Raw genomic sequence first — 15570 nt, forward strand, 5'->3', positions numbered from 1 at the left:
GCCTTAAAATTACAAAAATAAATTAACTGCAAAATTACATAGCCATTAGTTAAACTGTACAGTAGATCTGATTACCGTTATTGTGACCTCTCTGTTTATAGAAACAAAACATGGTATAATTACAAAATATAATTAACCATACTAATTAAGCTATAAAATAGCAATAACTCTCAGTAAGCATCTCACTACAGATTTCTGCTTGGCTGAATTTATGACTGTCTAAAAGGACTAGATAGGGGAATGAGTGCAACAGTTTATCCTGCCCCAAAAGTCATCTAGATTTTGAAAATCTGTTGGAATAGCTGGTGAAAACTCAGTAATAACAGCATGTGTAGCAGATGGTTGTCCAACAGAAGAAACAAGTCTCTGTGTGAAAGGCTGCAACAGCTCTTCTGGTAGATGGTAAATTTACTGCAATCTGAGAAGACTAGAGAAGATTTTACCTCAAGGTTTGTTAGTCAAGTCCCCAAACAGCAGCTCTAGCTGCGGTGGCAGTAGCACTGCTCTAAAGAGAAGCCAGGCTATTACCCATATAAAGGTTTAAATAATCAAGTAGTAARAACACAGTGTTTTCACTTTGGCAAAGAAAATGGGTAGATGGTCAGTTTGCCACAGTGACAAGACTTGATTTGAGCCAAGTTTAAATTGCAGATGTATCTTTGTCAACCTCAGAGCAGGGAAATGAGATTTTTTTATATTTTGTCAAAAATATGAGGCTCCTTCTAGTCTCCAAGAGGCTCCGAGAGGCTCCTTCTAGTCTCTGAGAGATGTACTTGCAAGAGGGAGAGGTACCTTATGTTRAAAGCCTCCTTCTCTCTTTCTTTGGCGTGAGTTTTCCAACTACAGTGTTAGGTTTAATCAGTTTCTTGAAAAAGCAGAGCAYTGTATATGCAATTACTTGACTGAGGCATGAAGCAATGAGAAGCCTATTGCACCCCCAATCTCATGATTGCTACCACAGAACAGCTAAATATTTTTGCTTTGGCTCTTATGCTCAAATAGATTCTGATTTATTGTGCTAACTATTGTCCTAACATCTCTGACCTTATAAACCATATCAGGTGACAGTTGTTGTATTAGATCAATATATGAGAGGTATTTTCAGGAACAAGCCATATGACAAGMAATTTCAACTTAGTGTTGCTTAGGTGTTTATCAAATAGTGAATTGCTTCTTTCTTTTGCTATTTTTCCAATAACATATTTCTGTTTAAGAAAGCAAATAAGCTAACATGCCTCCCACTACCTTACCTTTACTCTCTGTAATAAAAGTCTTCACTAAAAAAAGAATTTATCACAGAGTAAGGAACATATATTTTGAGTGGAAACCCCTCAAAATATTGGCAACACATCACTACATCTCCTGTAAAAGAGTATCATCTTCTTTATTAGAAAATAGGTGTTTTCATGCCAGCTGGTATTCCACTCAGGGCTTGACAACAGACTACTTTTAATCACGGAGTGTTACTGCCCGACTTAGTCAACAGATGTTGATGGCATAGGTGGAGGGTAGTTCTATTCAGTTTTTTCAATTGACTTTTAATTTATCATTTATACATTTTTTTTTTTCCACTAGGAACTTCTTTTCCTTGCTTTGATAACCAATTTTATTCACTGCGTATGACAAAACCAGAGTGGACATGGAGTAATATGGTTTTTGTGAATCATATGTTAGTAGTAGTCTGAACTACTTTACTGCTTAAGTAACATACCWTCTCCTAAGTAGTTTGAACACTACTGATCAAAAGTTTCAAAGAGTGTATGATCAGTCTGTGTAAGGGACAACTGATCCACAGTCAAAAAATCTATTGGGGAAATTTTAAATCAGTAGGGTTCAAATATGACYCAGAAAAAAAGCGATTAAACAAGCTTTTCATCACAAACCTTTGAATGTAGCTTTGTATTGTATCTCTATTGTCTGTAACTTATGCTGGTCTCATTTATGACATCTTTGGAGAAATTTTGGGGATTTTTTTAACTTTAATTTTAGTTGTTCTACATTATATTTACTGGAGAAAAAAAATAGCATAGGGCTCATAGGATAAAAAATAGGACTCAAGTTTTATAAAATTGTTTTGTAAAATCTCAGAGGACATAAAATAAATTATAAACTCCACATTTTTTTCAGATAGATCAAACATGCATTTAGTTGCAAAGATTCCTACTGACATAGRCACAGAATCAGAGTTTGAAGCAATTCAAAAGACTTCTTATATGAAGACTTTCTTACAGGATATCATAATAATGTTTATCTTTTTCAAATTGTATATAGCAATAACATAAAGTAAATGTTGTCCAGATTTTTTGGACTTCTTTCTCTGTAGAAAAGTTTCTCCTGCCGAGCCATAGAAAAATGGCTCTGTGATCTGCTCATCACAGAATAAAGCATCTTCTCTCTACTTACCTGAAAACTTGATGATAGTTCTGTTGTATATATATTACATATTATTATATTGTTATATAATTTATATCATATCATATCATATTAATATATAATGATATAATGTATAGATATTGTTCTGTATATACCCTTCCTTTAGATGGGCATGAATTTTTTCCTCCATTTTATCAAGCCACCAGGAACATGTAAACTCYTTGTTGCCAAGGATTTTCTATAATTATTTTTTTTTTTCTTTAGGAAAAGTGTATGCATGCACATGTCCATGCATGCTTGTGTGGGCTATCGCAAAATAATTTAGCCTGAATGAAACCTCTGTATCTCATACCTCTGGTATCTTGTCCAACCCCCTACTGAAGACAGACACTACCATTTTTTTTTTTCACTAAGTAGGCTAGAAGCAGCAAATTATTTCTGCTAGGATCAGTAAGATACTTTTTCTACCAAGATAACTTTTCTGCTAAGAATACTTTTCACTAAGTAGGCTAGGAAAAACAAATTATTTATTTCTGCTAGGATCACGATAGTAACAAAGCAGACACACATTCTTAATAATCTTAGAGCTTCCAATTATGTAAATTCAGCAAGGCAGTTTTTCACTGCTTTTTCTAACATACATAAGTATATTGCTCTTTGCATACAGATATGTAAATATATAATCACATATAAAGATACAAATACATAAGTCTGAAAGAGAAATGAAAGGATATATAAATATATATATATATATATGTAGAAATACTTTTTACAGAAATGCAATTTCAATGCATTTCTAAAGAGGAGTATTCTTATGTTAAATGTTTAGAATTGACATTCTTTTCCCCTAGAAATAAAGGGAAAACCACAGAGCTCGCTAAGAGAGCTAAAGCAGGACAGAAGGTAAGACCATTTTCTTTAACTTAGACCAGGATTTTCTGGCAAAAGTATCATAAATTCTGGAAGCTGAATACATTATTTGACATTTTGAGAGCACATCAGTTGCCCTCCAGTGCATTCCATATAAGCTTAACATGTCAATGCCAACCTGGGTGACATCTAATTAAGACACTACTAATGAGACTTTAAAAATTGGGGTCCTCAGAGATTCCTGACATATATTGCTCTTTGGTCATTATTCAGGGAGAAATGTCCCTGAATGGAAGTTGGAAGGTTTCAGATAGGGTTTCAAGAACATCACTTTCAGTGGTAAATAGAAAACAAAAGTAGTTAATCATGCAGATATCAGCAAAGTATGGAGCATTACRCCTTGCGTTCATGCAGAAAGAAAATGTGTCTGATTTAGATGCTTAGCTTTACAATAACTTAATAGAACTAGTATTTGCCATATTCAAATATTGGACTACAAACAAATGTGCTGTCACTCTGAAGGCTTTCATATGGTTGCAATTTTCAAATTAGCAAACTGAAAGTTATCTAAAAGGCAACATATTGTTATACTCTAATAGGCCATTATGGCATAACTTATTTACTTACATAGCTGTTCCAGCTTAAATTGAATTTCTGCAGATTTTGGAGTCATAAGCCCCAAAGGGTTTTTACAATTTGGCTGCTGTAAAGTCATCTCAAGAAGCAGACATTTGCTCCTGTACTSTAACAGGAGCATGAACACTTGGCAATACATCTGTCTGAGTAAATATGACCTGTATAGACATTTTTACTGTTCTCCTTTTACAAGAAAAATGTAATGCAAAGACTCCCTTGTCATAATATAACCTATAACCTTGCATACAGTAATACAACAGGACTGACCTGAGCATGTTCAGAGAGAATATCTGATCTCAACACGTAGGGAGTAGTTGAGTGAAGCCAGATTGCAGCCAATTGACCTGAAAGGAAAACATCCAAGATTCTATATTAGTTCCATTGATGCTCTACTAACTGAAAAGCATTTATATTCATAATAATTTCCCTGCGATTTCTCCCCTGACATTTTGTTTTCTAGTTTTAAGGCAGAGAACATGAAAAAAATTTGCCTTGTTTAACCCATAAACAAAAGTTTTAATATACAATAATGCTATTCACTCAGGTTCAGCAGCTCTCTCAGGTTCAGCATCTTGACCTTAGCTGTCTGGAGGGTGAAGTCTGTATAAAAAGTACTCACCCTAAACTGCCTTTATAGTAAATTGAAACCTGGTTTCTATAGACAACATAGAGTCTACTGGGGATGAGGTAGATCTATACCCTCTTTTCATTGCAATGATTGGTCTCTATTGACTAGGGAGGTACTCTATGGCAATCTGACAGAGGGAGATGCTGACACTACAGATATCCTCCTTTCATTAGACGAGGCCAGGCACTATCTCCATTTGTCGAATGCTAACTTGTTTCTCATTAAGTTGGCCTTAGTGTAATTACATTTGGAAAAAGCTTTGAAAAGCTTATTATCTAGTTCCTCCCACTTTCCTTTGAAGGATTCTTTCTTCAAAACATCAGATCTTTCACTCTTACAAGCAAAGTGACTTTCCTAATTCATTTTTGATCTTCATATACAAAATCAGAGCATACATAATTAAGGAGGTAAAAGTTCTCATCCATGAAGCTTTGTGATAACTATAATTGGAATATTAGGACCAGTTTTAATTTAATATTTTTCCTTTCTCTAATCTGTTGAAAAATCTACATCAATGTTCGTGCTTACTGGTTTAGACTGGAAATATTTAGATTAAATATTTTCAGAAAAAGCCTGAGTGCTGAGTTAACTGTGGTATTTATGCTGGTCAGGTTTTCAATGTTGCTCAGTGATCTGGTTGTTCCATTCCTTAATGTGTACTGTATAGGATCTTTGATCTTCTCTGATCTTCTTCTTTGATCTTTGATCTTCACTCTTCTTTCAAAGTCCCTGAATACAGTTTAGGATACTTCTCAGATCAGCCTTCAATTTTTCAGTACATTCCTATTATAGAAATGCCCAGAACTGATCACAGTATTTCAAGCGTAGCCAGCCCAAAACTCTATAGACACAAGCAATTATCACATTGTTAATATATGTACATTGCATATGCAAAGCAAAAATTCAGGTTTTTTTGGTAGATGAAATATCACATTGCATATCTGCTTTGCCATTTACTGACTCACTTCATCATGATGAAATTCAGAACATTAATTCTATGGAATAAACTTGTATTATAATATTCCCTATGGTATTTGCAAAAATAAAAATACTGTCTCCTATTTGATTAATAGCCATTTATTCCCACTTCTTCTGGGCTTTTACTGAAGAAGCAAAATARACTAACCTACCAGTGACTCAGTAAAAGCCATCTTACCTAACTACTATTGACAATTTAAGTAAACTTTTCAATTCAGTGTTATGACTATTCTCATATATATCATTACATAATTTTATTTATCTATTTTTGAAATAATTATATGCATTAGGAAAAAAAATGTGATCAGATTCAAGCTATTTTCAAATTATTTATTTAAGGTTATGTATTTCTAAATGTAAAAATSTAGTTGAAATCTGGAATAGTCCTCAGGATGGAGCTGGAAATTTAGACCTCCCTGTTCCCAGGACTGTATATTTATTAGCAACAGTATAATATTATTTCCAATGTCCATATTCCAATGTTATTTGCAGCAGGAAACAAGAATCATCTACCTTTCTTCTCAAATAGGAAAAAAAAAAAAAAACCACCAACAACAAAAAAGTTGGTTTGTTGAAGCTGACTTTTACGTCTTCTGGCATCTCTTTGCAGAGTGGCACATTGTCATCAGGGACATGAGAAACATTCTGTAACTACAGCATAACCTGAGTTTAGGACAGTTTCTGTGAAAATGGAGTAGTATGTATCTGAASCTTGTCAAGAGGAGATGAAGAAAAGTAATTTACTTTTGTGCTTAGAAGCTCTGCAAGTTCTTTTTATACGCAAACATTTTTAAACCTGAATTCATTGAATCTTTAGTAGGTTGGATACTCATTGCTATGACTCAATACCGTGTACCTCAATGACCTGTTATGTGTAACATGAGAGTCCTTTAACATGTCCTGTTCCAGATTATGATGTGCAGTAGATCCTGCAACTACAAACTACAGTATAAACTATACAATTGTTTAGAGTATAGAAAGATTGGGGAGTATAGAAAGAAAAAAGAAAAAAAAAAAAATACATATAGCCACACTACAGACAACAGAAGTTCAGCCACATCTTCATCGTCTGCTCACACTTGATGAATGAACTATGGCCTGTCATGCATTTCTAAGAGAACTTCACAAGCAGCTAATTGTAGAAGCATATTTTTGATTCCCTATTTCATATTCATGGAGATGTTTAACTTAAAAATGCAAAGAAGGAGTTTCATTTTAAATGGCCTGAGAATTAAAATTTGCCAGCCTGGAAGAGGTCTCAGAGGCATCCTTTATTATAATAGTTTTCTGTGTTGTATAATCCTAGGTTTGCTGCTTTTTTCCTTTTCCTACGTGCTCCCTTTAAAAATATTTTGATCTCACCCAACTGCAAGTAACAAAACACACTGTTATTCACTAGGTCAATAAAAGAAATGCAAATATTATCCAGTTTGACACAAGGAGCATCACTCGCATCTTGTGGCCAAGCAGTGGCTGCATATTATACATAAGTAAGAACAGAGAGTCCCTTGACAATACAGCAGTCATCAGTTATAGGCTCTCTCTCAAGATAGTATAATAAAAAAAAAWTACTTTATAATCACTTGCCCCTTTATTTAGAAAGAATAAGTTACACAAAATTGGAAATGTTCTTCTCCCATATTCTCACCATGCCTTTCCTCTAAGAAAACAATTAAGAATCTTGTGAAAGAGTTCTTGGCCTTTTTTGATGAGTATCATCTTTCACTGACCACTGATATATCTTTCAGAATCCCACTGAAGATGGATATTTACAAAATCAATCAATCAAAAAAAAAGTCTTGATGTCCTGTTTGTGTTGTGACCTTGACCCAATCTGCTGAAAGGTTAAAAATCCCTTTCCAGTAGTGCAACTTTCAGTGGAACCAGAGAAGCAGGTATACTAAAGGGTAATTCTCTGAGATGTTATAAATCTTCATATTGCTTGTATTAGGACATGAGGAGAACAAACGCTAGTAGAGATAAATATAATGTTTATAGACATTTATATTTCAGGTGAAATGGAAAAATTATTATGTTTTATTGAGAAATAATGGTTACTTCTTATGACTAAATTTTACAGTGCTGCATTATTTACAAAGCTTTGGGCAGACATATTAAAATAGTCATTACCAAGGGAAGGATTCTCCTTTTATTCTGTCTCTGTTCTTTCACATAAAAGAACATATTGCAAATGTAAACACACTTTGAGCTGAATATATACAGTATTTTTAACACTGTTTCTGGCAACTTGCTGGCAGATGACTAGTTGTGGTATAAAAATGTTTTTGTGACAATTGCTTCATGTTCTTTTTACTGAAACTTTTTTTTTTTTTCTGATGTATGTGCTGTCAGAATGCACATGGACAACATATTTACGCTCTGTTGACCATCTATATTTAAAATATGCCAGCTGGGCATAGGACAATCAATGTAGTCAGTCTCAAATGTCTATGAATCTRAATTCTGTGAGCTGAAGAAATCCAGATAGCTTTTAAAAACGTACAWWMSKWMAMTYMTWTTTCTRTWTTCTAGCCTGCATCTACATACTCCATTTTTACTAACAAAAAGAACAAAACAAAACATATACAGATGAAATTAGGCTTTTCAACACAGCCACAATTGAACTTTTTCTATTTGGTCCCAAAATCCCAGCAGATAGTGTGCTTTTATGGGACACAGACTGTATCTTCATTTCTCTTAACAGAATTAGAGTCAGTGCCAAAWTTTGCTGTTAGCCTATTCCATGAAAAGTCTTCTTATCCTTTTGCTAGTGCTTCAGCTGAGCTAACCCAAAAGCTGAGCTAACCCATGACCCAAGGAAGATGGTGCTAACTTCTGTGCCTGTGAAATTGTAGAAGAGTTTACCTCAAAAAGTCACACCCATAACACAAGCAGAACTTCTATGCTTCCAACTACATGAAGGTGTTAATCATCTTGCTGCAAAATTGGTTAAAAAAAAAAGGATGGGCATGCTTTAACAGAAATAAACAGRATAGAAAAGGGGCTGTGCAGTAAAATACAAAAGAGTTTTCGCTGCCTGTGTGAGAGCTGCAACTGCAGTGTGCTTCAGGCACCCATAAACCTATTGCATGCAGTGTGGCATCTGCAGTAGATTTGCACGGGTTATGAGGGGCGACAGGGAAGTCTATAGTCTTATGGATTGTATTTGCTTCTGGTTAAGGTATAAGTCTTAAAAGACCCAGTGTGTTGATCAAGATGGTGACTGTCATATATATGCTGTAAAGAGATCACCTTGAGGGAATCACCCAAACTAATTGCATCAGGGAGAGACAAAGCAGGGAAATTTAGAAAGAAATGAATTCACTTGATACAAACTGGTGTTAAAAAATAATGTAACATTGATCATATTCCTTTATTCGGTATGATTTGCATTATCCCAGTCAGCTCTATCCATGCCTAGAATCTTGTTTGATGAAATGAAAGCTGCTTTAATAACATAGTTTGCAGAGGGCATGGAGAACAAGATTGTTTATTCTTATGTTATAACATTATTACTTTGCATATTTGCTGGAGAAGTTTCTTACTATAAGGAGAAAAATGAAGTTTTACATCTTATGTTTTCACTTCTGATACTTCTTTTTTTCATTTTCATTTCATTTCCCATCTCATTTTTAGATAATTAAAAAATGGAATCAAGTAGCATACAGTCTCAGAACCACTTATAATAGGAAAGCCTAGTAATGCCAAAAGTGTATGGATGAAATATCTTCATGTCTTGGTTGTATTCTCCTCCATATTCATTGGCATCTTAAAACAGCTGGTTTCCTCTCACAGGTCAAGACAGATTACCAAAATTTGGAAACCACAGAACTTTTAAGGGTTTTTTCTTACTACTCTACTGCTACTCTACTGTTACTTTAAGTACTTAGATCAGGGAAACTGAGCAACTTATAGTCTGGAAGTCTAAAGAGAAAATAACAAAATGTTTCTTGTTGGTCACAGAAAAGGCATAGCTGTGAARACATTGTAACTGAGTATGTTCATAATAGTCCATTTTTTAAGAGACACCTCTACATCTCGAGCTAATTGATTTCAAAAACAATGGTTGTTTGTTTTTTAAACAAAATAGTACAATAAGAAGATAGCACAAGTGGAAAAAAAAAATCCAATTTTAGCCTGTAGCCACAGGCTAAAATGCTGAACATAGCTGCAGAATTTTTTCCCCAGTTCTGTCAGGTGATCCGAGTGCTCTAACCCTGTTTTATACGCCAAGAAAAAAAGCACAAATTAATGGGAAAAAATCCTTAAAGTAACAAAAAGTCAACCTTGGGAGTTTTCTGCACGAATTATCTGTAAATGAACCACAGAGTTTGTGAGGAAGGAATCTCAGTGAAGTGAAGAAAGTTCAGCGACAGAAGCAACACCTCCAGGTAGTGAGAGCAGAAAGAAAGTGAGTCAATATGTGTGAAAAGAACTGTGTCATCGAGTAAAACAGCTGAAGAAAAAGTGATAAAGAAAAGGAATGGAACAACAGGAACCAGAATAAAATGTGATTGGAGAATACAGTCTTACTCTGGATTATTTATTTTATGTGGAATCTTCCTAATGAGTAACAAATCATGCCACAATGTTTAAAAAAATTGCCGAGGAAGAGACAGTTCTTTTACAGAATTTAACACACTCAGAAATAAATGATGTTTCTAGAAAGTACTATTTACCATTGTATCGCCATCACCTACCACATTTTCTTGAGAGTCAGATTCTTGAACATCAGAAAGGGGCATATGGAGAAGGGAGAAACAACAAATCCTAAAGAAAAATGACAAAATGTAGGAACTACTACACTAAAGCCTCAGCTCCCGTGGTTGCAGGARTTGACAAACCTTTCTAGTTCAAATCTAACCTTAAGGCAGAACATGAAAAATTGGAAAGCACATTAATTGTAAGAAAACTGAGAGAGTTGACATCTGCCACAGCTAAAGAAAAAAAAAAATGAAATTAAATCACTTTGAAATCTGCAGTGCATTTAAGAGCAACTGAAAAAAATCTGTAATAAATCTTAACAGGATACACAAAATAGGACTTTAAAGAACACAGCTATTTAATGTTTTAGCCATTTTAATGTTTAATTTTGAATGCCTAAATGTATCAATCATTTCATAGTACACTTTTAAGGCAAAATCTGAAGTTCTGAAGAATTTCTCTTCAGAGAAACTCTAGATTTTACAGCATGTCTTGGAAGACGATACCTACGAAAAGAACTGGAGATGCTGAAATCAGGCAACAGTGCTAAAAGGTGACTGCTCATTTGTAAGTTTAGTTGTGTCTCAATGTTTTGTGAGTGTTACATGTTAGAAACAGCATGATTTATTTTCAAGAGTCTAAAGAAGAAGAATATGATGGAATGGGTTAGAGGTAACAAGATAGATTGTCTATAGTCTTTGTCTTTAATTGTCTATAGTCTGGGGCTAGGAACCTGGCTAGTAACCGAGAATTGGACCTTTATGCACATGAATTTCTCCTCACTGGTATTACTGAGACTTGATTGGACAACCTGCATGTAGCATGTTGAATGTTGGAATCTCCAGTTGTAATCTAGTTAGGAAAAATCAAACAGGGAGGAAAAGAGAAAAATTACACTTCATCTCAAAAATGGCATTACCTTTCTCCAAGTGCTGATAATACAGAAGCAATCAATACTGAAGGATTATGGGTGAATATTTAACTTACAGAGAATGAAGTATCAGCTGGAATTTGCCATGAGTTACCATATCACAGAGGTAAAGCAGATGCCGAGCTGACTACCTGTGTAAAATGTTGGAGGAATAAGAAGTTTTGGTATCAGAGGGACTCCAGTCTAAGCAACATACACTGAAGAATTTCTGAAATTTATTTTGAATTTTAAAAGGTGAAAGGGGGGCCTTTCTAATTCAAGAAGTGTTGCATCTAACAGAGGGTTACTTTATACTAGACCTCATCTTACCAGTTAAGAACTAGGGGTCACGTACATGAATACTCCTAGATTTGTTACTTGCAAAGAGAACAAAGAACAAAGACCAATCATAACTGTGTATATATTTCTTTAAATGAATTGATCTCAGAGGAACTGACAAAAACTAAGGACCATGTCAAAAAAAAAAAAAAAAAAAACCCACCCTGCACGAATATACATTGTATGCATTCAAAGTACATTGAAGAAGGAACTGCAGAAAGTAGATAAAGGAAACAATGTAAAATAATACACAGTCATTTTATAATGGAACTCAACAGATCCAGGTAAATCAAGATGAATCAATGATGACACTGAAAAGGTGATTAAGAGCTGCCAAGGCTGTTCAGGTCTTTAGGAGGAGAGACTGGGTTTTTTTTAAGTATATTAAATAAAATGAGGAAAGCAGTATGAGTTTTGTATTAGCAGCTGGGAATCACAGAATAAAGAGTAATAATGCAGGTAAGCCACAGATATTCAATGCATAGCTCTGATGTGCGTTTAGCAGGGGAAAAAGTAGTAATTTTATCACAAGGTGATGCTGAAGCACTTTCTGTTCCAGTAGTTGCTCCAGAGAATTAAAGGCACACATTTTCCAAACCAAAAAGGTCCAAATAATTTTCATTATTTTCATTGAGGAGTTTCAGAAGAAAAAAAAAAAACAGGCAAAGAAATTCTCTGGACTATTAATGTTGATTTTCAATAAGAATTGGAGCACAAAGAAAGCCTCAGAGGAGAAGAGGAAAGCTAATGTTTTGCCAATATTTTAGAGGGGTAAATGAGATGACCTGGGCAATTATATATCTGTCAGTCTAACATTGATCCCAAGCAAAATGATGAAAGAGCTGACATAAGACTCAATTAATAAAGAATTAAAGGAGGATAATATAATTAATGCTGATCAACATGAGTTTATGGAAAGCAGATCTTGTCAAGCTAACTTGATGGCTTTTATTGATGAGATTACAAACTTTGGATGATGAAGGTAATTGTGCTGGTGTAAAATGTTTAGACTTTTGTGAGCTCACTTTGATGACCATCTGATTAAGAAACTGGAGTGATGAAAAATCAACTTGGAGCATAACAAATGAGTTTAAAAGTAGCTAGCTAATACGTCTCAAAATGCAATTTGAGGTGTAAAACAACCACTGAATGTGCCAATCGCGCCTTGTAATATTTACCATTTTAATTATTTTTACATGGAAGGAAAAATGAAATTGCCATGAGTAAGCTATATGAAATTGAAAAAAAAAAAAAAAAAAAAGGATTGAAAGGACTGAATGCCTCATAGTAAAGAGGACTGGCTACTGTCCTCTTTTGTGCAGTTAAGGTTGCTTGGTAAGCTGAGCACAGAGAAATGTATCTGTCCAAGTATGGCAGAATGCGAAATCACACAGCCAAGAACAAGGAATATAATTCATAGCTAACAGATGGAGGAATCTATCCTGGGAAAGAGACCCAGAAAAAAAAGCCCTTAGGGATCATGAAAGATGCACAGTTGGACAGGACCTCTCCTCTTGATGATGTAAGCAAAAAGGCTACTAGGATTTTGGCATTTGATAGTAGTACAGGCATTACTAATATATTGTATTCAATTCACTTTTCTGCAATTGACAGAGGTTTCAAGAAATGAAACTGTGAGAATATGAGAATAATTAGAGGGTTGGAAAACACTTTGCAATATAGCCTTGGGAGACCAAACTCCGTAGGTTATCACAAGGAATACAACAGATGGACATAGGAATGGTCCAGGCAAGTTTATAGAAAGAATAAAACTTTTCTCAAATTTTAAAAAGAACCCTTCAGTTTAGCAGACAAAGATCCAGCAAAAAGCAGCCATTGAAAAGCATGGAACTAGCACAGTTTTAGACTAGAACTAAAATGCTCGTTTTTARTATTATACGTTGCATTGAATCTTTGGAACAGATTACGAAATGTTTYCTTCTTCTGGAATCTCTGTTTCCCCCACAATTTTAGTTCAACCAGAAATCAGCCCAGGGAGCACCTGTGACCTCTGGCAAAAGGCCAAGCTGGGTTAAAAAAGCTCTTCTTGTCAACTGTAAAAAACTGCCTAAAAAGCTTTCAAAAAGTTATAAACAGATAAATTAAGGGTTTTATCTATCTATTTATTTATTTATTTAGTTAGTTAGTTAGTTATTCTGATTAGGAGTCTGATCTCAAGTCTAATCCTGTGACCAGGAGGGAAAACAAACAAACAAACAAACAAAAACTTTTTTTTTTTTAAAGAGTGCTTCACTCTTTATGGAAAATGTTTACAAAGGTCAGAGTAAAGGAAGTGTGTTGCATTAGGTCTCTTGCATTTCTTTTCTATTTCCCTCTTACCTTTCACCCTTTGTAGAGCCCATTAATTTTCATGTGTGACAAAGTGACACTGCACTAGCTATGAGCAACCTTCCACAGTTTGTTCTTTTGGCACCAGTGCACCAGTTCTCTGGACTCCGGGAGAAGAAGCTTGCCGGAGTGCATCTGCATCGTGACCCAGGCACCTGGGAGAGGAGACAAATTTGCTTTACTGGCTTTAAATCTGTGCATCCTCAGACATCAATAAGAACTGCTGCCACTGATTTCAGATATTCTGTGTATATATGAAGACAGTGCCCTCTTTTGACGGGTTGCAGTCTATAAGGAATATAAATGTTTAGTTATTGCTGATACCTACTAAGACTCTTCCATCAGTTCAGATGGTAGCATGTTTTCTCCACAGGTGCAATATAAAGGTTCCTTTTTTTTTTTTTTTTCTCACACTTTCTTTTTTCTTTTAGAAGAAAAATCTTCATTCCCTTTCCCTGTAGGGATATTTTTTTTTTTCCTCCATTTCTAGGACTGTAATCATATTTCTGCCACAATTTCATCATGAAAGCAAATAACTTGGTGGTTTTCAAATGCCATGATTTTAGGTTCAATGATAATGAAAAAGTTTTCATAAAACATAGTCATTCTTTTTCATAASTTAAATAATTTAAAATGACTTCTTTTAAAAAATGAGCTTCTTACTTTTTTGTACCTCAGTGCAATCCAAAAAAAATCAAAACCTAAGAAATGGAAATAAGTTTTTGACCCTAGCTAGTGCAAAAGAAAATTTTCAAGGATATTAATGCTAGAATATTTTAAAAAGTGTTGCTAATGGGAAAAAATATTTGATTCTATTGCAACAAATAATAATAATAAAAAAAGGTAAAAACATATGACCTCCACCTAGGTCAATTTTAAAAGCAGGAGGAATTTCCAGCTCTAGGAAGATGATTCCTCCTGTGTGTTTCTTTGCCCTAGGCGATATGAGCACACATTCATTTTCCAGATGAGGTACACGAGAAGCAGAATGTTTAAGTGACTTGCTAAAGGTTACACAAGTTTATAGGAGACAGATAAGGAAAATCTACTAAGTGAATGACCAAAGTACCTAGAATATGAAGTGTTTCAAATCTCAGCGCTTAGAGCAACTGAAACACAGGATCAATAATATTCATTTACCTATACAGTGCTTTAACATCCACAAATGGGAAAACATCGACTAAAAATAAAGTAGTAATAGCATTATTAGCCTCTTGTTTCCAGATGGGCTAATAAAAGCACAGAACATTATAGTGATAATTAAGAAAAACATTGCGCAAATGATGTCCACAGAGAGCAATGGTAAGTGAGCCTCCAGGAAGTCATTTCTYCTTGTAATCCTGCCACTGTGTGACACGAGACAACATGGAGAGTAAAGCCTTTCCTATTCATTCCACTGGACTCTGGAGTTTTCTAGGAATTCCCAGAGTTGTTGCAACCTTGCTGTTTTACGGTTTGGCAGGGTAACATGTTCAGCAATGATTTAGCATGTTTCCTGTGGCAGCAGGGAAGGTCAAAGGTGTCCTGGGACACTGCTCTGCTGATGGAGAGGCCTGTGCCTACTCACACTGCACAAAGTCAGATGAGTGTCTCTCGAGAGGTTCAGAACTTGTCCCATGTTCTGYTAATATTCTGATTTTCTCCACTACCATTCATAATGGTAGGTACAAAGTTTTAGAGGGCTGGGGATACATGGCTCCTTCAGTCTAACAGCTTGAGCTTCCCTATCCTGTTCCCTTCACAGATGGATAACTCCTTGACCGTTCACCTGCATGCAGATAGA

At 34.9% G+C, this 15570-nt stretch overlaps 1 protein-coding gene across 1 annotated transcript in view; it reads right to left on the reverse strand.

Annotated features, from left to right (window-relative positions):
- The window catches only part of TRDN (triadin), a gene marked incomplete at its 3' end in the record, with an annotated part of 117494 nt that extends 103642 nt beyond the window's left edge, over positions 1-13852 (reverse strand). Inside the window, exons 1-2 of the mRNA XM_026054607.1 lie at positions 13779-13852; positions 4147-4223 (exon numbers count right to left, since the gene is read on the reverse strand). The remainder of the gene's footprint in view (positions 1-4146; positions 4224-13778) is intronic.
- Between the last annotated feature and the right edge of the window lie 1718 nt (positions 13853-15570).

Source organism: Nothoprocta perdicaria, unplaced genomic scaffold (genome assembly GCF_003342845.1).
Source record: "Nothoprocta perdicaria isolate Ctin4 unplaced genomic scaffold, notPer1 scaffold_123, whole genome shotgun sequence".
NCBI lineage: Eukaryota > Metazoa > Chordata > Aves > Tinamiformes > Tinamidae > Nothoprocta > Nothoprocta perdicaria.